The sequence below is a fragment of the Lynx canadensis genome, chromosome A2 (assembly GCF_007474595.2).
Source record: "Lynx canadensis isolate LIC74 chromosome A2, mLynCan4.pri.v2, whole genome shotgun sequence".
Taxonomy (NCBI): domain Eukaryota; kingdom Metazoa; phylum Chordata; class Mammalia; order Carnivora; family Felidae; genus Lynx; species Lynx canadensis.
In genome coordinates this window covers 58,574,918-58,594,670 of record NC_044304.2, presented here as the reverse complement: position 1 = coordinate 58,594,670, position 19,753 = coordinate 58,574,918, and positions in this window count along the sequence as shown.

Sequence of the window (19,753 nt, the reverse complement as noted above, 5' to 3'; positions counted from 1 at the left end):
GTGTGGGTTCGAGCCCCGCATCAGGCTCTGTGCTGACAGCTCGGAGCCTGGAGCCAGCTTCTGATTCTGTGTCTCCCTCTCTCCCTCTCTCTCTCTCTGTCTCTCTGCCCCTCCACCATGCACGCTCTGCCTCTCTCTCAAAAATAAATAAATATTTCGAAAAAAAAAACGAAAAGGAAGTTAGATCTTCAGTTCAATGGCATCTTTGATGGTGACCACATTTACATTTTGCTGTAGAAAATACGACATAAGATTAGGACAGATCATCACAAGTGACACTAGTGGCCGTGGAACCACTTCTGGTTCTCGTGATGGGCTGAGAGCATGTTGCCCCGCTCTCTCCCACAGTAAGCCCACAAAGTGATTTAAAGCAGGTATGGATATGATCTAACAAACACACATTCCAAAACAAGAATGCTGGGTGAGACAGAAAACGTGCTGGTTCCTCGCAGGCAAGAGAAAACACTGGATCAGGCATAGGTAGGCAAGACCTAGAACTTTCCACAGTAAAGGCACTCTCACTCAGGGGAGCTGAGTCACGGAAGGTAACAGCCGGTGAAACTAACGTGAAAACCTGCCCTGAAGAGCCCAACGTGACAGATCAATCAGAACAGGAATTATTTTATGATATTGGAAAATTAGTATCTTTACAGATGAAGAGGAAAAGCACTGTGAAAATAAGAATTAGCCGTTACGAAAAAGAACGAACTAGGGATTCTGGAGGTGAAAATGTCTGATCATTGAATAAAGTGAGGGCCTGCCCGGGGACCACACAGCAGGGTAGAAGGCACCGGAGAGCAAATCCATCTACGGCAGGCGGCTGGACGCCAGGGTTTGGGCAACAGCCCCAGTGGCAGGCCCATCCATGACGTCCACCTTCTGCCTTTGGTCTTGAGCTCTGGGTCAGCCAGGGGACTTGCTGGTGTGCAACTGAGGCCAACTCCAGCAGAGTGAAGCAGTGAAGGAACATAGCGACGTTCCTGGAGTCCCCAGTAGTCAGGAAGCGGGCAGACCCCACTCTTCTTCTCTGTGAGATCCAGCCAGGTCCCCATTCCACCTCTCAAAGGAAGGTGGTTTCCCCCTAAACTAAACTCTCTTCTCTCTTTCTCTCTCTCTCTCTCTTTGGACGTGGGATGAATAAATCACTCTTTAGTAGCTGTCTTTACCTGCTACTGTTGACCTGTTCCCAGCAGTAGAAACACACCCAAGTCCCCTTCCTTGGAAAAACCATTCTGCCTCCACCCACTTCTTAACTTCCAGGAAGTTCTCTCTCCTCCCCACCGTTCATGAGCTTGAAAGCATCACCAGAGCCGGCGTGGAGAGTCCACCTGCCTGTTTCTCTAGAGGTGGCCTCCTTGGCTAGACTGGAGCCAAGGACTGAAGGGTGCCCTGAGCCCAGACTCACGTGCTTTGTCGCTCCTGCAGAGGCACACAGAGGGAAACAATGCCCCTTCCCAGGTATGCATGCACCTGCTCCTTTTATGGAATTCAATATTCCATTGAATGCAGAAGAGGGAATGCTGGGGCAAAGAGTTTGCAAGGTTTATCCTGATGAACTTGGCTTCCCAAGAGGCTGTATCAGTTGATGTCCAATGAGTGTGTGTGTATACATATAAAGATATATACACCCGTTTTGGAACTTGACGCATCTAATCGGTACAAATGTTAGACCAACGCTCTTTCCATTTAAATGTTAAAATTATTAATGAGGTGAAACATGTTGTCGTATGTATTCTGGTTATATTTTTTATGCGTTATTCAGTGCATATCCGTTAAGGATCTTGATATCTGTTCAGTGAATCGTTCCTTCTCTTATCATGCACTGACCCTTGTTAACCCTAATAAGGCTTTGTTAGCTCGGTCTATTTTGATTGATGTAAAAATAGTTATGCGCCGGCTCAGGTTCTAGGGGTGGAACTCAGACCTTGCAGTTCTTAAAGCTCCCAGCTGATTTCAGCGTGCAGCCAGGGAGCCTGTGACCCTCCCGCCCCACTCTAGCGGGGTGGCTAATGAAGCCACCTCTGTGTCCTGCCTACACTGACATGAGGTTGCTGGGTAGACCTCCCCATGCCTCCTGGTGCACATCGGGCTCCGCTGAGCCCCAGCCTTGTCTGAGTCTTTTGATGAATGCACATTAATCACTGGAAGGATCCTTCCCTGTTCACCCGCCGTCACCTTCTCCCCACATCAGTCCCAGCCCCCGACCACGGTATCCTTCCTTCTCCCACCCCTTCTCTGTTACAAATTCTGTTTCCACACTAAGATGAACTTCCTCATGTTCATGCATGTAGCCCCCTCCTGTCTACACATCACTTCTCTCATCTTTGCTTTTCTACCCTTCCCATTGCGACCAGGACCTTCACATTATTGATAAGTGACAGTGTTCACCGGGCACGTGCTCCAGGCTGAGCATTTGTCAAACATCGCTCACTAGATTCTGACCCTCGGAAGTAAGTACAGTCCCTCTTTTATAGATAAGGAAATTGAGCAGCCAACCCCCCCTCCGCCGCCGAGGTAAGATGTTTAAGGCACACACACACACCCTTCCCACAGCCCACCACAGCTTGTAGAGGGAGTATCACCTCTGAGTCAGGCTCTGGCCCCTCCAGATCCGATGTGGTCCCTCTATCTCATCCACTGTGGCATCTACTAAAGGGGGGACCCAGGCAAGGGACATAGGAAAGAACTTCAGTTGTGTGTGAATTAGTCTGCTCGGGCTGCCACAATAAGAAAGTAGAGGTGGGGCGCCTGGGTGGTTCAATCCGTTGAGCGTCCAACTTCGGCTCAGGTCATGATCTCACGGTTTGTGGGTTCGAGCCCCACGTCAGGCTCTGTGCTGACAGCTCGCAGCCCGGAGCCTGCTTCGGATTCTGTGTCTGCCTCTCTTTCTGCCCCTTCCCCACTCATGCTCTCTCTCTCTCAAAAATAAAAATAAACATAAAAAAAAAAAAAAGATAGCAGAGACATTTATTCTCTTACAGGTCTGGAGGCTGGAAGTCCCAAAGCAAGATGCCAACAAGGTTGGGTTCTGGTGAGATCCCTCCCCCTGGGTTGAAGATGGCCGGGCACCTTCTTGCTATGCACTCACATGACCTCTTCTTCGTGCTTAGGTCGGGAGGGAGCCGAGCTCTCTGGTGTCTCTTCTTAGGGACCTACCCATATGTCCCCATTTAATGTAATTACCTCCTTAGACGCCCCGTCTCCAAATATAGGGGGTTAGGGCTTCTGCATATGAATTGAGGGGACGGAGATATTCGGTTCCTGGCAGTGTGTGTGCATGCCCACGTGGATTAGAACAGAAGGCCTATTTGGCATACCTGGCGGGTATACCTGCTCTCCCAGGTGCTGACAAAGTTCTGGGTCCTATGACAGGCGGTAAGTTCCAGGGCCTACGGCACTCGCCAAGCATAACGGGAGTGTTCAGGCAGTGATCTCAGTCCTGCCCGGCCCGGCCAAACACCCATTTGGCCTTTTGGGGCTTTGGCTGCCCACCTGTGCTAGGCTTCTGCCTAGGGGTGCCTGTCCAGCCCTCTGGGTCAGCGACAACCTGCTTCTGGCCATGACCCTGTCTCTCACCCCACCCAGGTGCAAAGACTCCAAAGTCCTGATCCCCTGAGGCCTAGTCAGGCCCCAGGAGGCAACGCCTTTCCAGCCAAGGACGCCAGGCCCAGAGCCCTCTGCCCCATCCAGAGGGCGCCGGCCTGACCCCGTTCCAACAGCCAGGCTCCCAGACACATCTCCTTACCACCAGCTGGCTGTGTGTCTGCAGGGGGCTTTGCCTTTCTGAGCCCCAGTCTCTCCACCATGAAAACGGGGGGTGGCTGTGTCAGCCCCACAGAACCCTTCCCAGGGTTTCTCAGCTGGGGCCTGGGGAGTGCTCAGGGCTGAAGCTCTTCCCCTCATTATCCAGGCTGGCTCTGATCTGCCTTCCCTCTCCTCGGGGTGAAGGATCCCCAGGGGCTGCGGGTTTCTGTTGCACAGAAGCAGCCTGGACCCGCCAAGGAAGCCTGGAATGGGGCTCTGCCAGGGGAAGCTACTGACCGTGGCCAGGCAATTATTTTTAATGAGTCCAACTCTCCTGCAGGCCGTGAGGCTTGGGGAAGGGTCCTGCAGCCACAGGAAAGGGGGCCCACCGGGGATTCCCGAGAATGGGCCACCACCCACCGGACTGCACCCACTCCTGCCTCTCCTGGCATTTCAAAAGAAAACTTTCTATGCCTGTTGGTAATCATATCAATAATAATATCAATAATATCAACAGCCACGGGGTAACAAGGAACTAAAAACAGTATGAATATTATGACAACTAAGGCCAGCTCTGGGCAAGCTGCCATCTGAGCCCGGCAGCCGCTGAGCCCTGCCCCCAGATGCCACTTTCTATTGCCGTGAGGGTCACCATCACTCGTCGCAGAAGCTGCGATCCTCCTGCCAACTTCACCTGGTGTCTCCCCAAGGGCTTGAACCCTACAGGGATGAGACAAGGACGTGTGCACTGAGGGGCCCGGGAAGTGATCATGCCGGTGGGGAACCTGGCAGGGCTTGGATTAGAAGGTGTCACGGGCGAGCTTTAGAGAATAAAGACAATTTCCAAGCTGGGAGTCAGAGAAGCATCTCATGGGGGAGAACATAAGTGAAGATGTAAGGCAGAGAAAGAGGGACAGCCTCCTTGGACCTGAGTGGGGGTCTCGGGGCCTTGAAGAGGCTGCATTTGGTGCTATGCTCTCCAGGAAGTACGGCCACATCCAGAAGGGTGCCTTGATGGGGCCTGCACAGAGTGAGCTATCCCTGGAGATGTCATGATGGCTGCTGTGAGTGGGGGTTACAGGGGCCAAGAGGTGGGGAGGCAAGATGGGGCTGCCCTAGAAACGCTTTTTCTTTCTCTTTGCTGACAGCTTCTGCCTGGTCCAGCTCCAAATCCTCCTTGGGGCTTCCTGGCTGGCCCCACTGCAAGCCAGCTCCCCCTGCAGACTCACTCCTATGCGACTGGTCTCTCTTTCCCTTCCTCCTGCCCCTTCCAGGACCTTCCTTCACAGCTGGGGTCACTGGGGAGGTGGGGAGGGTGTGATGGGGACAGGGAGAGGGTTTGGTCCCTTCCGGGAGTGGTTCAGCCTCTTGAGGGGAGCTGGCCACCCACTGCCTCCTGACCCAAGCCCCACACGGATCCTCGACCCAGACACATAGTGACTCCTGAACATAGACCCCTAACCCTAGTTACACCCTGATTTTGACACCAGTCATGCACTGGTCTTTGGCTGTCATGCTCCAACCCTTGACCCCAGCCACGTTTACCCCTTACTGGCCACACCGACCCTTGCCTGGCCCCAGACTAAACCACACCCTGCCTGATCTTGGTCTTGCTGACCCTGACTAGGCATGCTGCAGCCATCAAACCTCCTACCCAGAGACCTAAAGCCGTGGGGGGCCCTGGTAGAGGAACAGTCAGCCGAGAGAGGAGGCTGAGGCCACACTTCCCTGTGCACCGGACTCTGGATGCAGGTGTCCAGGGACCTCTGCTCACCACCAAGTTGCTAGGTGACCTTGGGCAGGCAGCGTTCCCACCTCTGAAGCTCGATTTACTCAAGTGCAAAAACCAGAGTGCCATGAATTCTAAAGACTCTTACAGGAAAACAAGTACTAAGGGAGCTTCCCAGTGCAGATCAATTGAGATAATGTGTTTAAAATGCTCAGCACAGTGCCAAGTACATCGTAAGCATTCAATAAATGCTAGTTATTAATGTTACTATTAATATTCCCCACCTGCCCACTTCGCGGAGCTGGTAGAGGACCAGACGGACGGCAGAGTGCAGGAAGGCACTGCCCGTGGGGCAGGAGGACATTTGCATGAGAAGAAGCAGGAGAGGCGGGTGGGGTGGGGAAGAGGTCATTTCCAAGCCTGGGAGTCCAGACTGTGCAGCAGGAAGGCAGGCGTGGGGCCCTGGGTAGGGAAGGGGAGCGTCCCCTTACCTCCAGAGTGCCAGGGTCAGGTCCTCTCAAAATGGAGGTAATGTAAACTGCTCCTTCTCCAATGCTGGCTGCCATCAGCCATCACAGTGGCCCTCTATGCAATTAAGGACACCAGGAATTCCTGGATTCGGTAATGGGCTCACGTGTGCATGGCTAGTCCAAGGCCAGGTTTATGCCCAGGTCTGCAGGACCTTGAATGACACTCATTCACTCCATCACAGTGTTGGCAATTAGGGAGGTAGGTGGGAAGGGAGAAGGGCAGCCCACGTGTTGGAAACAGGCCCCCTGCTTCCTGGCAGCCTGGCCCTGAGTAAGGGGTCAGTGGGGAGCCATTAGCTGATTCCCAGTCCCTCTGTTGGCAGGGAGGCTCCTGCCCTTCCACATCTCTCCTTCCCCAAATTACTCCCTGCACCCCACCAGCCTCAGTGTGGGCATCTGAACAAAAAATAACCTCCTCAGTGTTCTTAGGAGGACTGGAGGTAGACGATATTTATGGATACCAGGCAAGGTGCTAAGCCCTTCACCCTCTTCTTCTTCTTCTTCTTCTTCATGCATCTTCTTGTTTCATTTGTGCCTTCTGTAGGTCTTTTCCAAAGGATGGTGGAGCTACCACTTGTGGTACGTACGATGATATTACATAGGCACAAGTCAGGGGTTAAATAACCGAGCAGAACTGTAAGGTCTTAGAGAGTATGTCAGAACCAGGGTGCCCTAAGGAGGCAACAAAGTGGGAGGTGGGGACTGAAGATGCCAGTGGAGGTCAGCTTGTGTAGATTCCTTAACAGGCCCTTCAAGAAGGGCAATGGAAAACCATCGAAAACTTTTAAGAAGGGGAGCAATTTGATGTTCTGTATATTTATTTTATTTTATTTTTATTTTTTAATGTTTATTTATTTTTTGAGAGAGAGAGACAGAGCATGAGCTGGGGAGGGAACAGAGGGGGTGGGGGAGTCACAGATTCTGAAGCAGGCTCCAGGCTCCGAGCTGTCAGCACAGAACCCGATGTGGGGCTCGAACTCATGAACCATGAGATCATGACCTGAGCTGAAGTCGGCTGCCTAACCGACTGAGCCACCCAGACGCCCCTGATATTCTGTATATTTTAGAAAGCTCACTCACTTAAAAGCTGGAGAATATTGGAAGAGGGCACAGCCATAGGAAGGAACACAAGCTAGGGGACGGTAGCTGCAATTGGGAGGCAGGTGATAGTAACCTGAATTAGGGAGCATTTGGTGAATGAACAGTAGGAAAGGAGAGAGGTGGACAGATCTCTTTTTGGAGATGGAATATACTGGGCATTGTTGACTGGAGAGGAGGAAGAGGGCAATTTTGTCAAGGTTCCTGGGTGGACAGGGGAGGCACAGATGGACACAGAGGATGCTGTATGCAAAGGAGCTATGTGGCAACAACAGTGTGTTCATCTTTGAAGGAGTTTCTGTGTGATGTTCCGGAGGGGATCTTGCACAGTTGATTGAATAAATGGCTCTGGGTCAGGGGGAGGATTGGGACCATGGTAGCCTGAGGAATTGTCATTCTTACTGAAGTTATGCCCATGAATGAGGTCACCCAGAGAGAATTGTGAAGAGCATTCTATCTATGCATTCTCTTTAAAATCAGACAAAAGATAAAAATGCTCAAAGCCACCACTCCAATTCCATAATATTAAAGAACTTAGACTGTGAAATAAGACAAGAAAAAGTAATTGAAACATATGGATTGGAAAGGAAAAAAGAGAAATCAGTCTTTTAAGGGTAGGCAGATGATATGATTTTTTACTCAGAACATCAAAATGGCTCTGAAGAAACATTACTAGCAATAAGGGATTTTTTGCTGTGTACCTGAATGGACGATCCATATACAAGTTACCTATGCAGTGTCAATTGTATTTTTATACATCATCCAGAAACTTTAAGATGCTGCTACCATTTGTGTAGCAACAAAAACTACAAACATAACTGGAAATAAATCTAACAAAAGGTATAATGATCTGTAGGCAGAAATTTCTAAAATTTCCCTAAAGGATATGAAATAAGATCTGAATAAATGAAGAGATATCCTATATTTATGAATTGGAAGATTTAATATCGTGATGTAATCTCCCCCAACTTAGCTAATGATTTAATGCAACTCCAATCAAAACTGAATAGGATCCTTTGTGGAACCTGACAATTTGCTTCTAAAATTAAAATGGAAGAACAAAAGGCCAAGAAAATCCAAGACAGTTCTAAAGCAGGAAGGTAGGCTTGCTCTGTCAGATATCAAGATTTATTGTAGAGCTTTAGGAAGTGATACTATATGGTATTAGTGCAGGCTAAGTACACTGACCATGAGAACAAACAGAGTGTCCCCAAACAGATCCGTGCACATATGGAATTTCTACGTGTGACACAGGTCACATGGCAAACCAGTGGAGAAAGGAGTGACTTTTTTTTTTAATTTTTTTTTTCAACGTTTTTATTTATTTTTGGGACAGAGAGAGACAGAGCATGAACGGGGGAGGGGCAGAGAGAGAGGGAGACACAGAATCGGAAACAGGCTCCAGGCTCCGAGCCACCAGCCCAGAGCCCGACGCGGGGCTCGAACTCACGGACCGCGAGATCGTGACCTGGCTGAAGTCGGCCGCTTAACCGACTGCGCCACCCAGGCGCCCCAAGGAGTGACTTTTCAATAAATGTACTTGGAATGACTGGTTATCCCTATGGAAAAAATTAAATTATACACTAAAATCCACTCCAGATGGATTAAAAGTGTGGGTCAAAGCAAATATCTATAGCAACAGTTTTAAAGTTTTAGAAGAAAATACAAGTGAGAATTTCTGATTCGAGGTAGGAAAGAATTTCTTAAAGTACAAAAAGTGCTCACAGAAAAGAAAGAGACTGCTATACTTGGATACACTGTGATTAAGAGCTTCTGTAAATCAGAAGACAATTCAAATCAATTAAAAATAAGTCAAAGTGTGAGTGAAATATATTTGTCAGTTACATTACTGACAAAGAGCTGGTATTAAGATGAAATAAAGAACACCTCAAATCAGTATGGGGAAAACAAAAGGAAGGAAAAAACCCAATGGACAAGACATTTAAAAACAACAATAAAACAAAAAAACCAAAACAAAAAACCAGTGACTACACAGACCAGAAAACACCTACAGGAGTTCCAAGTAACACTAGTGATGTGGAAATGCAATCCAAACTATAAGATTGTTTTATTGACTAAAATTAACAAACCTGACGGTCCTGAATATTGGAACTAATATGTATTAACTTACATACGGCTGAAGGGAGTGGAGCTCAGGACAGTCACTTTGGCCTCATGCGTGCCCTCGGAGCCAGCAATTCCACTCCTTGATGCATACCAAAGACAAAAACTTGCACACGTCTACCAGAAGATATGTACCGAACTGTGCATGGCAACGCTGATCATAATGGAAAAGAAAGTAGAAACAATTCAAAAGCCACCTGTAGGACAATGGAAAAAATAAACTGAGGTATGAATTCAGATATTGGATATTATATCGCAATGAAAATCAATGCTCTATAGCTATGCCTGTAATTGAGCAGAGAAACCATGTGGGAAGTGGTCATAAACACCCCAACTGATGCCACATGGGTCAGAGATGACCCGTCCAGCACAGTCTTTCCTGAATTTCCTGACCTACAAAACTGTGAGTGAAATAAAATGGTGGTTTTAAGACACTAAGCTTCAGGGTACTTTGTTACATAGCACTAGATAACCAGAACTTTGCATTATCAAAAACCTCCATAATAAAAAACCTTTCCATAATCAAAAACCTCCACTTACTTTCTGTCTCCATACTTTCGTAGGCCATTCCTTCCAAAAGAGTGATTTGGTACTCTGACCCCCCACAAAATAAAGCCAGGGCATTTATGCCATAAACAACAAGCTTAAAGATTACATGCTAGGGGCGCCTGGGTGGCGCAGTCGGTTAAGCGTCCGACATCAGCCAAGTCACGATCTCGCGGTCCGTGAGTTCGAGCCCCGCGTCGGGCTCTGGGCTGATGGCTCGGAGCCTGGAGCCTGTTTCCGATTCTGTGTCTCCCTCTCTCTCTGCCCCTCCCCCGTTCATGCTCTGTCTCTCTCTGTCCCAAAAATAAATAAAAAACGTTGAAAAAAAATTAAAAAAAAAAAAAGATTACATGCTGGACAAAAGGAAGCATTAAGAAGCATGTAGGTTTCTGGAAAAAATAGAACAGTCCTTTCCCATTTAAAAATAATAGTAGAAGATATTAGGTAGTATCTATTGGGTGTTCATCATCCTCTAGGTACAATTCCAAGCACCTAAAATTTATTAACTCATTTCATAGTCCCATGAGGCTGGTCCTTTTCTATGTCTATGTAATTGCTGGGAAAGCTGAGACCCAGAGAGGTTAAGGAACTTGCCTGTAGTTATACAGCTTGTAAGTGTTGGTGTCGGGATGGGAACCCAAGCAGTCGGTCTGGCCCCTGAGGCTGTGCCTTCAGCTTTTCTTCTGGACCGCTCATGCAGGCCCACGCATGAAACAGAAGGCGGGACAGAAAGGACGATGCTCAGGGTGCAAGGACTAAGAGGGAAGTGAAAGTAGAGTGGGGAGCATGTAGGCTCATACACCAGCAGTTCTGACTAGTTACGGACCCCACAGATTAGAGGCTGGAGTAATGCTGCACACACAAGGAAAAGAGGTGAAGCATTTGGTCCATAGAAGATGAAGAATTGAAACTGTGAAGGCTCCAAAAATCCAGGACTCATACAACCCCAGTGGAGGAAAAAATGAGTAAACTTCATACTCATGTCCTAAAGAAGAAAGCCCAATTCTACTATGATTTTGTGAGGCTTATAAACCTTAATGAGAAACCAAAGCCCTGGGCTTTCCTTTCCTGAGGACTTGGAATCTGATTTTTACCTCTGGCTCTTGATGTGGTGACCAGAAGCTGAGAAACCAACACAGAATCTGTTCCTGAACTGGGATCTCACCCCTACCCCCAATACCTGGCATAAACCAAAATAAAGCCACCAGCAAAGTTCACTTTAACAATCCAGGCACCGTACAATTCCCACAGCAAATATAAACTTTGGGATTAGCTAAATATGTGCACTGAGGGACATAGACACCCAAAAAGAAATGATTCCATCACAAGTGAAATTACACCGGCAAAATAACACAAAAGGAAAAAGCCGGGAAGACTTGTTGTTCCTTGAAAATGTTAGTTAACTGAAAAAAAAATCCAAAAATAGACAACAAGAATGTTCAAAAATAAAATAAGCCTTATAAATAGCCCTTCTCACAGTGGATTTAGAAAAGAACAAAAATGGATTATTGGGAATCAATTAAATCGAAATTAAAGAGTGGACTGAATAAGTAGAAACGTACTGAAACAGAAAACAGATATAAGGAAATCAACCAGAAGACAATACAGAATATAGTGCAGTTACAAGACAAGTAGATGAGGTCTTATACAAGTAGGGTGATGTGACCCTACACACATACAAGGGGTTCTAGAAGGAGGAAAGAGAAAATGAAAGTGATAAGAGCTTGCAATTTTCCATTTTTTAATTAAACATATTCTCTGACAGAAGACTCTTAATAAGTGAAGAGGAAGATTTTTAAAAAATGTCTCTATAAAGGGGTACCTGGCTGGCTCAGTTGGTTGAGTGTCCAACTTTGACTCAGGTCATGATCTCACAGCTTGTGAGTTCGAGCCCCGCATCAGGCTCTGTTCCCTGCTTCCAATTCTGTGTCTTCTCTCTCTCTGCCCATCCCCTGCTTGCACTCTGTCTCTTGTCTCTCTCTCTCTCTCTCAAAAATTAATAAGCATTAAAAAATATTTTTTTAAATGACTCTATATGGACATCTCTAACGGAAGCTTCAGAAACTAAAGTCTAAAAGGAAATTGTGAAGGAATCCAGAGAAGAACAAAAGTTTACCTCCAAAGAACAATGTTTGGACTACAGAAGTCTTCTGAACACCAAGCGTGGCCTAAAACAAAGAGAATCTCTTCCAAGCACTGAGAAAAAAAAAATCAGTGTCAAACTAAAATTTTATACCTAGCCAAACTGTTATTGAAGAGTGAGTATGAAACACAGACATTTGAGACAGGCTAAGAGAACTTCTCTTTACTGAAAATCTTTAAGAGGGCACTTGAGGAAGAAGGAAACTGAACTCCAGGCAAAGGAGGAATGCATGAAAAGACAGACGGGCAAAATGTGGAAATATAGCGAAGTAAGTGTCAACAGTAAACAGTATTTGTGTTGATGATGATTATTTTGGTGATGGCACAGTGGGACTGAAGGTAGACAATAACACCAGGTCAAATGGAAGTGGTAGTGATAAGAGTGAACATATCTGAAGGTCTTTATAGGATTCAAGGGAAGGATAGAGAATGACTCAGTTTTGGTTTTGTTAACTTAAGTGGGTGTGTTGAAAACTTGAGTAACCATTAAAAGCATAGTATTTTACTGAACCATGTGAAATTGCTGATGTTTGACCCACCTCGGCCAACATGAAAGCAATTTCATATGGTTCAACCTAATACACTGTGTAACTTCTAAACGAGAAAAAGATGGTGGGGGGAGGGGAGAAAACTATCCCCTCCTACAGGAGGCAGGAAAAGTAGTGGGGGGCAGAAGTAAGAGGAAGCCACGTGTTAGAAAAGTGACCTGAAGGTAGGTATATTCACATGGATACTCATGTGTGTGTATGTATATCATTTCATAAATCTCACACACAAATTAATGCATCTCTGTGTGCATAAATATGTATGGGCTGTTGTATATGCATGTTCAGTTAACGAGCATCCCCAAGGTTTGTGGCTGGCCATATACATAGGCGTCGATTTAAAACACATCAGACCTCAGCTATAAAATAACGCATTTTTGTTTAGAATCACTAGCTTTATACTATTCTGCAGCATTTAGACATGGATATTCACCACTTTTAAGTAAATGCCCCAAGAGACGATGACAGAAATAAATTTAAGACTAAACCATCAGGATGTGAGGGCGATCTGGCTGCGACATCTGTCACCCCATTGATCGCCAGGGTTGATTCGGCTGATCTGGCTGGCTAGGCGGGTGTCCCCTTCCTCCCTCACCGCTCCATGTGCGTCCCTCCCGAAGCTGCGCGCTCGGTCGAAGAGGACGACCTTCCCCGATAGAGGAGGACCGTTCTTCGGTCAAGGGTATACGAGTAGCTGCGCTCCCCTGCTAGAACCTCCAAACAAGCTCTCAAGACTAAACCATCAAATTAAAAGATTCTCAGGTTAGATAAATTGTTTTTTTTTTAACCTGTTAATTATAAAAACCATATCCTCAATAAATTGACCCAAACTTTGGAAGTAAAAGGATGAAAAAAGAGATAAATTAAGCAGTTACTAATACATTTCAAATGTTGCTGTAGTTATATAAGAATAAGTCAAAATAGACTAAGCCAAAAGTATGAGTAAGGGTAAATGTAGCAAGCACATAATAATAAAAGGAAAAGTTCACCAGGAATTAGCCAGAAAGATATAAAAAATCTGAACTTGTATGCCTTACTATTTAGCTCCTAAATTGCTAAAAAGAAAAAATGGACTAAAAGTATAAGGAAAAATGAACAAATCCCTAATCATAGTGGGAGAATATAGTATACACCTCTTGGTAAGTAACAGGTAAGAGAAATAAATTAAGAAATAAGTTAAGGACATAAATAATGCAAATAAAACCTTGATACAATGGGAGCATCCGGGTGACTCAGTCAGTTGAGTGCCTGACTCTTGATTTGGGTTCAGGTCATGGTCTCAGGGTCGTGAGGCCAAGCCCCACCTCAAGTTCTTTGCTAAATGTGGAACCTGCTTAAGGTTCTCTCTCCCTCTCCTCTGCTTGCACTCACACACACTCTCTCCTGCTCTCTCAAATTAAAAAAAAAATAATAACCTTGACTTGATACAATGTATATACACATATAAAGTATGGCTCCATCTAATTAATAGCACCTTCTGAGGGAAGTAAAATTATTATGGCCATTTACAGATGGTGATATTTTGGGTAAGGAAGGAACAGGAACGGGAATAATCATTTGAAGAGATGCCCAATATCACTAGTCACCAGGGAAATGCAAAATAAATAGTCTGATACAATACCAAAAGACTGATAACTTGGAATGTTGTTGAAGGTCATGGGAAATGTGTCCCATGTTGCTGGTGGGGAAGCCAATGGGCACAGATATCTAGAAGGCTCATCTGGATGTACTTTAGAAAAGATGAAGGTTGGGGCATGTGAGTGGCTAGGTCAGTTGGGCATCCAACTCTTGATCTTGGCTCAGTCATGACCTCACAGTTTGTGAGATTGAGCCCCTCATCAGGCTCTGTGCTTGGGATTCTCTTTCTCTCCCTTTCTCTCTGCCCCTCCCCCTCTTGTGCACACGCTCTCTCTCTCTCTCTCACTCTCTCAATAAATAAGTAAAAAAACTTATTTTTTTTAAAGCTGAAGATTCACTTCTATTGCTACCAAAAATTCCACTTTTGGGGTATCCATACTACAGAAATTCGCTTTCGAGTATGTCAAGATATGTGGGAGGATGTTTATTGCCCCACACTGTAATTTTTTTTTAAAGGGAAAATGTTGTTTTTAGTATATAAGGCTGTGGATCCTTACACCTGTTTTAATTCATAACTGTAATTTCCAGTATGAATTACAGGTATCCCCTTGCTTTTGGAAAGTTGGTGTTAACACCACATTGCTTTTACAGAAGACCCACATTAGGACCTTTTTTCTCTAGCTGAAAGAAATCTGAAGAGGATTTATGCTTTTACAAAAAAAAAAAAAAAGGTGCAAAGCGGGGCGCCTGGGTGGCTCAGTCGGTTAAGTGTCCGACTTCGGCTCAGTTCATGATCTCACGGTTTGTGGGTTTGAGCCCCTCGTCCGGCTCTGTGCTGACAGCTTGGAGCCTGGAGCCGACTTCAGATTCTGGTCTCCCTCTCTCTCTGCCCCTCCCTTGTTCATGCTCTCTCTCTTTCTTTCAAGAATAAACAAACTTTTTTTTTTTTAAGGTGCAATGCAAAAATAGCGTTCAGAGTCTGTGGTTATAGAGGCAGCACACATCCTGGGCACCAAGCCCCTTCCCCAGGAACTACACTCAGCATATCAGCATCCAGCCTCTACAGCGTTGAGCTGTGTCTCTGAGTATCCGTGCTTTGCCTAGATTTATTTTTGCATCCATTAGCAAGATGTGTCCTAAGGTATCAGAAAAGCCTAAGAGAGGTTATTTTCAGGGTCTGGGAATACTCAAAAGCTTTTCCATATAAATGAACGGTAATTGCTTCTTCACTTTACCCATTTTGCTTCACACGAGTTTTCCTGAGTACACTCCACTTTTGGATACTGGGGGAGACCTACCACATCGAGGACATAATGGTGAGGGAAAACTGAGTTAACCCACATCTCTCCACAGGTACGTAATTGGAGACATGCATTTCTGGCCACCTCACATATGGATAAAAAGACTCAACATTATAAAAGTGTGCTTTTCTGAAACTAGTTGTTCGGCAAGCCCACTTCTACTCAAAATACCAGCGGTGGTATTCGCTTGACAAAATGGTTTGGGGTGGGATACTTTTTAAAAAGTATTAACAGATGTTTACGTTCCCTGCAATGTATTTTATTGTCATTGTCATCATTATTTGCCATCTCATATCTCCTCTCCCTTTCTTCCTAAAGACACACCCTGATATTATTTGGAATAACAATGAATGTTTCATTTCCCCTCCTCCTTGCAACCAGACATGACCATGTAAGAAAGTTCAGGCTGATGACACGTAAGGCAAAGAGGTTGGGCTGGGCTCCCAGGAAGGCTGATTTAAGGCGGTGGACTCAGGGGTTGCTTTTTTGTTCCTTTCTCGTTTCCAATTCTTAAAACTAGGCCCTCCTGCCGCCATTTTGGATTGCGAGGTAATTATGTGCCCGGAAGCCACCCACTGCAATGGAAGAGATTTAGGACCCTGAAGCTGCCTATAAGATCTGGATGGCATAGCTCCCAGCTTCTTCCATGTGAGAGATAAATAAACTTCTGTGTTTGTTTCAGCCAGTGTTACGAGCCTCTAAATCTGATCCCAGTTCTTACCCTAGTTGTTCTCCCAACGTCCTGGAGCCCTTGATAGCTTGCCACACTCAGTCTATGGGTGGGGCAGGAGTGCTTCGTGATTCCAAGTACAAAAATAATGAGATGGCTCTCTGCTGCTTGCTGTGCAATTTTTGTTAACTTTCAAAATACATTCTTGAGATCTGTAGTTGAGAAAAATTTTGAGTCCTACAATACTAATTTTTGATGATCAAAGTCCAGAGCCCCAAAGCATTCTGGAGAGAAAGTTTTGCTACAAAGAGGCATCAAAGCATCTGGACCACTTTCCCCACCCTGCCAGGCAAGGTGAGATCCTGGGAGCTGGAGGGGGAGGGCAGAGTTGGTGGGGGGGGGGGGCGTGGGAGGGTTACATTTGGGTGGGACTTGCTCATTCATGGTCAGCGGTGGATGGAGGTGGGAGGCAAAGGACCGATCAGAGAAAAACAGGAAGTGAATCATGAGCTAGCATTCCCACCATCTTTAAGCAGGGAGTGGAGTGAAAATGGTCTCGGGGACATCTTGGCAAGGGGACTGAAGGTGAGTGTAAGTGGGATTCCCCATCTGCCTGAGGGCAGAGGGGCATCCTCTGTGCAGACTTGAACCATCTAAACCAGCATCAGGTAGCTCAGTGACATGAGTAAGCAGGAGAAAGGTTCCAGAGCAGGGGGTCCAGATGGCCAGGTCTCCCAGTGTCCCTTACTTACAGCATCGATACCAACCTTTTGAAAAATGCACTTCCAGATCTTGAAAGATGTCCTTGTCAGATGACTTTCAGGTGCAAAACATGCTTTTTGATGCCTTGTTTAACACGAAAGTGCAGAGACGCATATCCCCTGGTGATAGCAGCAAGTAGATTTTAATACATTTATAACATATATTTATTTTATATTATATTATATATATATAATTAATATATTATATATTATATTAATATTATAAATATATTTAATATAGAGAGACCAGTGGTCTTCATGTTTTAGGGTAAACATCCCATTAATAAAAGCATAGAGACTGGGGGTGGTCCTGAAATGACCAAGAAAACATTTTCTGAGTTGCTACAAGGGGGCCAGCTGCTATGGCCAATGTGACCCTGAGGGTGGCGTGGTGCAGACCCCACGGCAGGAACCAGAGGAACAGCCCGGGGGCTGGGGCAAATACCTGCAGGACATATGAAAAATATCACTATTTCTAATATATAAGAGGTTCCTACGAAGGGATAAGAAAAAGATTTAAAACCTGCTAGAAAATTGCGCAAAGGCTATCTACTGGCTATTAACAGAGAAAGAAATAAAAACGGCCAATAGATGCAGAAAAGGTGCTAAACCTTATTAGCAGTCAAGACAATTCAAATTAGAACAATAAAGACATATTTTTATTCAAGAGATTGGCAAAAATTATAGAGTGCCAGCATTGATTTCTGGGAAGACTGTGGGGAAATTGATGCCCTCATATACTGCTGGTGGGAAGTGACATTGATACAACCTAATTTGAATGCAATTTCTTAATATCTATTAAAATAACATATGGCCGTTTGACATAGGAATCTCACTTTGCAAATTTATTTTACGAAATGAGAAGAACAGATCCTTAAGACCCCGTGTGCAACACATTCAGCCAAGCATCTCGGTGGTAGAAACAGCCTGGAATGGGAGCCATCAGCGGAGAGTCCTTGTGTAACCTCAAGCGCATGCATTTTGTGGAGAGATACCCAGCTACTGGGGACATAGTGACACATGGGTTGACCAGAAGCTGTTCCAGGGTGAACGCTGGCATATAGGAGACGTCCCAATGGCAAGGCAAGTGACGGGTCCCACCATGGACAGGCTCGTGGTGGTCTGGACAGTGCTTCCATAGCAAGGCACCTCTGCCCGCTTCAGATGGAGAATGGGGTCCAGCGAGGTGCCAGCCCCCAGCCTCCTCCCTCCCCCCCATCTGCCACACCCTGTTTGGACTCTTTAATCACTTCCGTGAGACCCCCGGAAGGATAGCACATCCCATTTCTGTAAAGTCAAACCACAACCAAGGCTTTTTTTTTTTTTTAATCTTTATTTATTTTTAAGAGACAGAGAGACAGAGTGTGAGCAGGGGAGAGGCAGATAAAGAGGGAGACACAAAACGATTGTACTACAATAAAAGCCAAAGAGAAGGGTTTATTTAAGAGGATGGTTGAGTACACAAGAAAAAAAATCGCTCATGGGAAAAATTCTCTTCATTTTCCTTGGACATTTTCTCCTACAAATGAGTCTTAAAATCAACCCGTCAAAGCCTACTTCATAAAATGCAAAATCCAGTTCATAATAAACCTTTTATCAAACTCTGAGCGGATGGGAATGATCTCAACTTGATCAAGCATATCTATGAGAAACCTACAGGAAATGCCCTGCTTAATGGTAAAACATTTAAAATATTCCCACTGAAGCCAGCAACACACAGGAGGCTGCCATCAAGTTACTTATTTCTTATTTAGCGTTTGAGATGTGTCATGCTTTTTCCTTGTTTCTATTAACCCCCCTTTGCCTTTTGTTTGATTCACCAAATTTTCTTTGACCCACTTCTTTTCCCTCAATCGGTTGGAAAGTTTGCACTGCGGTTCAGTTCATTTAGTGCTTACCCATGGGTACACAGACTTTAAAATGTTTCGAGTTCCATTGCTTCTTCATACTCAGCATCTGTAACATCTCCAGAAACCAGACAAGAATTATAGTCCTCCTGGACTCCCCCACCCTCCAAATTTCTGTGCCAATGTCATCTGGAATTTTAATGTCAGGTTATTCTTCTCTCTTCCAGAATCATACTTTTTACTAGAGGGGCACCTGGGTGGCTCAGTTGGTTGAGCGTCCGACTCCGGCTCAGGTCACGATCTCACAGTTCATGAGTTCGAGACCCATGTCAGGCTCTGTGCTGAAGGCTCAGAGCCTGGAGCCTGCTTTGGATTCTGTGACTGCCTCTCTCTCTGCCCCTCCCCTGCTCACGTTCTGTCCCTGTCTCAAAAATAAATAAACATTAAAAAAAAAAAAAAACTAAAAAAAAAAAATGAATACAGTTTACTAGTTTCCCTGCTTACTGGTCCTTCTTGCACCCCACATCTTCCTCCTATTTTCTTCTTGTTTGTTGTTGTTGTTGTTGTTTAGATTTTTGATTTTTTTTTTAATCCTGGCTGAAAACCATCTGTGCTTTCGCTGCAGGTAACTAAAAACTCAGCTTGAACTCGCTTTACAAGCTCGCGGACAATCAAGTTCAGAGAGTGCTCGTGCTTTGGGTCCAGTGTCCTTAGCTTTCAGGCTCATTATGTCATGTCCCCACCCCTCCTCCCATCGCCCCTCCCACCCTTCCTGAGGGGGTGAATTGGCCACAGGAATTCCAGAACCTCCTGTCCCTGCACCTGAGCTCGAGCGCACCTCTGACTGGCTTTAGAACTCGAGACTCGGTTATTGCCTCTCCGCGCTTTGAGGATACCTCCTTGTTCGGAGTCCCTGGTGCTGCCAAAGGAAGTGTGACGTCAGACTCCCTCTGCCTTCCTTGGAGGTCTCCTCTCCCAGACGGTTTGGGGGACTCTGCCTCCGCCACACCTCGTCCAAGTGCATGTGATTGCCGCATCCTGCTCAGGATTCAAGTCTTTCTTCAGCGTGGGGAAGTTAGCCAGACGACACGTATATTGCTATCGTCCAGATGTTCTGTTCTCCTTGGTAGAACCCTGG